At 32.6% G+C, this 4741-nt stretch overlaps 1 long non-coding RNA gene across 1 annotated transcript; it reads left to right on the top strand.

Moving 5' to 3' along the window:
* Positions 1–871: 871 nt before the first annotated feature.
* Positions 872–1726, top strand: LOC135204100 (uncharacterized). Its single transcript, XR_010312100.1, has 2 exons — positions 872–928; positions 1344–1726. It is a non-coding gene; the product is annotated as an uncharacterized LOC135204100 (long non-coding RNA).
* The last annotated feature ends 3015 nt before the right edge of the window (positions 1727–4741 follow it).

The following is a 4741-nucleotide window of genomic DNA, read 5'->3' as shown; positions in this document are numbered from 1 at the left end:
TTCCATCGACAATGTTTTCTTGTTATTTATTAACAGCCTCCTTTTACTTGGATTGACCTTAAATGCTTCAACAAGTTTTACAGATATTTAATCAAAAATAAGTTATCTCTTCCTGATCAAATTCTGTATTTCATGTATTGTTTGGTACAAAAATGGGATGTGATATAACCCAATAGTCCCCTTGGTGCCTCTCAGTCTACATTTTCTTTCATTTAGACACATTTACTCATTATTAATTATTTTTCAAACATTCCAGTTCATTTTCCCTGCTTCCTTGTCTTTCCTACAACGTTCTTCCTTGCCTACATACATACTTTTCAATTAGCGTTCATTTTTCCAAATAAATGCACTTTCATGTATATTATTTCATTTACAAAATTTGCACAAGGCATCGTTATCTCCTTTGCCAATTTTTGGAATCATACAAGGGAGGTATGGAATAGGAAACCCAATCCAAGCTCCGATGCCCCTAGACATCCGTTGAGTCACAAACTATCAGTATCAGTCGTCTAAAAAGAACACATTCTCACAGGGGAGGCAGAGGAGGAGGGAGCTGCGATGGACGTTGCTAAATCTTGCTGGGACTTTTCGCGATGGGATTTACCCATTCTTCTCTCGATTACGCTGAGGAAATTTCCTGAGATATAGATTTACCGAGGAGATAATTATCATATCTATAATTATCGTGCCAATAAGATAGACGAAGGATATGGTTAATAATTGTTTTAGAGGACAATTGTCGATATAAGATGCAAATGTCTTCAAGATTTCCTGCTTACATTGACTGGCGATCAAGTTTCAAAATAGATCGCTGGCAACTCTCTGCTCTGGAACAAGCGTCCTATAAAAAGAAGGTCGCTTGGCACACTGACATACACTTCTACAATCAGCTAAGGAAGAAGCACAACTCCTGATCACCATGAAAACTGTAAGTATAAAATAAGGAATTTTATCATTTAAAGACATTGATTCTGAGATACTAGGTGGATAAATAAATAACATTTGATATATATATATATATATATATATATATATATATATATATATATATATATATATATATGAAAGCAATAAATATAAAGATAATAATTTACCTGTAAATATACAATTAAACATCCATCAGATATTCCATATAACTGTAGTAAATTAAAAACTATTTTCCTTTTTACTTATAGATTATATAAATTGTAATTTCTATTGGTAACTGTGCTTGATATTTACGTTGTTTAGTACTTTTACTCTATATAATCCTTATTCATTCTCATTTAAAATTAAAGTACAATGAAGTAACCATAGCATTTAACTGGAATTTAGTGAATTAATTTCCTTGATCCCCTTTGCAGATCAGCATTGCCCTGTTGGCGTTGGTGGCCCTTTTTGCCCTGATGGAGGTCACTGGAGCCCTGCCAGCACCCGAACCTAGCCGACGCCACTTCTTTGGAGGTAGTCCCTATGGCTTCGGCGGTTACGGCTACAGACCCCACGGATTCGGATTTGGCTACGGCGGATACGGCGGTGGTTTTGGAGGCTTTGGAGGTGGATTTGGTGGATATGGTGGTGGTTTCTTCGGTTGATAAACATCTTATCTTCCATGAAGATGCTGGAAGTTACAACGTCAATAACCTCCATAAATTGTTTAATGTTCGAAAATATTATGACTGACCGATTTATGTAAATGAAAATGTTAGAGTTTATTTTTCTATAAATTATAATAAATATTCTTCTTCTTGAAAAAAAGATCTTTGATATCTTATTCCTCTTCTTGTGATATACACTGAAATAGAACTCAGTTTCAAATGTCATGTTATTTGTTTTAGATTATCGAACATTTCTTGGCAATATATTCCACATTGGGTAATTAAGGGATTAAATTAAACAAATTTTTAAAAGCAAAATTGTTTAAGATTCCATGAACTCCAAAACTAAAATTACTAAGAAGTAAATAGGTTTACAACATAAAATAAGATGACTCTCACAACTTTTTATGAGGTAGCTTTGGTGAGAGATAAAGAATGTCTTCCTCACTTAATGTCATGTTTCAGATTATATCTAGCATATTTTGCTGTCAAAATACGTTGCAGGGTCGAGGTTCAACTACAAATCGCCGGAAATAACTGAAACCTTAAACAATTTACAGCAATATAAGGTAAAACATTTAAGGCAATAATAATAAAAACTAACAAATAAATAAATTTTAAATTTACTTAATGAGAAAAAAACAAAAACCCCTTAGGACGGATATATGAAAATTCTTCAGTCATCAAGAGGATATTTGATAAAGCAAGTTCACAGTGCAAGGTAAAAACGTCCTAAACTATCACACGCCACGTGATGCAGAACAGTAAAGATAGATTCCAATTGAAAATTCAAACTAGAGAACAGGAAACTATCACACGCCACGTGATGCAGAACAGTAAAGATAGATTCCAATTGAAAATTCAAACTAGAGAACAGGAAACAGACCTTTTCATGATGTTACTCCCGGAAACTTTATTTCCAAATTACAGGCGATTAAAAGATCTCTCCAGAGAACAGAAAAAGGTTAAAGTAATGGAACACACGTTCGAGTGTACTCATCGGCAACAATATTCCAACACAAATAGTTGAATAAAAGAGAATTTGATGCCTGTCAAATATATTCTAGTATCCAGAAAGTTGTGTACATGTCCTTATGATTATAAATATAATTCTATATTTTTATTTAGAAATACATTCATAAGCGTCTATCAATTCTTATATTAAATATTGTCTTTCCAAAACAGTACTTTTTAGCTTTGTGTTTCTGATATTTAAGAAGACTCACAGAAAAAACACGATCGTAACAAAGCAGTTCTTCCTTATAACAAAATAAAACGACAACAGAACAAATTCATTCCTGTTACTCGAAGAAATAGAATCTTCACTTTACGAAGAAGGAAATTGTGGGTGAAAACGGTATTAAGCTGGAATAACTTTGAACTTACCGACATAGTAAGTCAGTTCACCTTTGATTTGTCATGGGATGAGGTTTCATGTAATAGTTATCGAGAACTATAAAGCAAATGAAACAGAGAGTTTCAAGGTGTCTCTTGGCCTAAGGAAACAGTTGAACCTTATACCCCAAAGACTGTTTTTCATTCTGCCATTTAAAACAGAATTTCATAATTTGTCTAGTGCCTCAGCGAACATAGTAGACTTACAAAAGATTCCTCAGTTATCATCCTATGGAAAGGATTTTAATCAATAAAAGAATATTATATTTAAGAATCATTATTTTTCCATTACTCTGTTCTATCCAAGAAGACCCAAATGTTTTATTGGAATAACCGGCTGGTTACAAGTTTTGAGGTGAAAATAGCTACTGAATTAAAAGCTGTTTATTTCCAATGACTATTGTTTTATAGCTCATTTGTTTGTGTTGATCAATTTCATCAGTTATTTCCGGTATGCATTCTCGTTTTATCTTCAGGCCAAGGTGTTAAAGTAAATTGACGTACTAAGAGAAACTTACACTAAGAGAATAAGAGAAACTTATACATACTGAGACGAAATATGTATAAATTCTTTCATTTCTTCACAGTCTCTCATTTACGCTTAGGTCATAGAAAGCTCCTTATAGAAGCTATGTCCTTAGTCCCTATATCTATTTCTCTACTTTTCTAAATATCAAAGAATTTCTTTCATCCGAACATGTTTCAAAGATGTTACAGTCTTAGACTTGCCTTAATACTGAGCTAATCCTTCTCTCACTATTGCAGTCTTAGATCAGTGTAATGTTTATCGTCTTATTCCTGTATAAATCTTCCATTATCAACCCCTCTTTCATTTGTCAGCATTGCTTGATCAATCACTTCCAAATGCATTTTTAAGAAAATGAATCAATATTATAAGCGATCATTTGTAAGAATAGCCTCTATCACCTTTTACTCTTTACAAACGATTACCTTTTACCAATTTCTACCGAATAACGCAATTATTGACATTATTATCAAATAAAAGCAGTATGTTCCTACTTGCATCTATTAATCCAATTTACAACATTTTCTTCTTATTGCCAAATTCCCTTTAATTTTCCATAATCGCATTAACAACTTTTCATGATGTTCAAATAAAAATAAGTAACCTCTGCATCATCAAGTTCTGCTTTTCTATTATTATTGGCATTCGGTTAAATTATTTTTTGAACATTTCAGTTCCTTTTCCTTTTCTCTTTTTCTCTGTCTTTCCTACAACACTACTCTTTTTCTGCCTACATTCTTCTAAATTAGGTTTCAATTTACCAAAATATTGCACTTTTATATACTATATATGTATATTATATATATATATATATATATTATATATATATATATATATATAAATATCTATATATATACTACAGTGCTTCGTGGTTTTATGATCTAGACACAACTATTTTTTATTTTAGTTAAGTTAAACCTGTCCAATGCAAAATCCTAAAAGTAGTTATTTTCTATTTTACCCCCTTTTTTTTTTTAACATAACATGTAGGTATGTTCCTGGAAACCCCATCGAAGTTCCGATGCCCCAGACTTCATTTGAGTCAGATCCTAACAGTATCAGTCGTGTAAAAAGAAGATTCTGTCATTGGAGGTAGAGGGGGAGGGAGCTACGATGGACGTTGCATCGTCCTGCAGGGACTTTTTGCGATGGGTTTTACCAGCGATTACGCTAAGAAAATTTCCTAAGCTACAGTTTTACCGAAAAGATAATTATTGTATATTTAATTATTATGCCAATAAGA

The sequence above is a fragment of the Macrobrachium nipponense genome, chromosome 24 (assembly GCF_015104395.2).
Source record: "Macrobrachium nipponense isolate FS-2020 chromosome 24, ASM1510439v2, whole genome shotgun sequence".
NCBI classification, from domain to species: Eukaryota; Metazoa; Arthropoda; class Malacostraca; order Decapoda; family Palaemonidae; genus Macrobrachium; species Macrobrachium nipponense.
The sequence above is the reverse complement of the archived record's forward strand: the minus strand, read 5'-3'. Positions and strand labels throughout refer to the sequence as shown.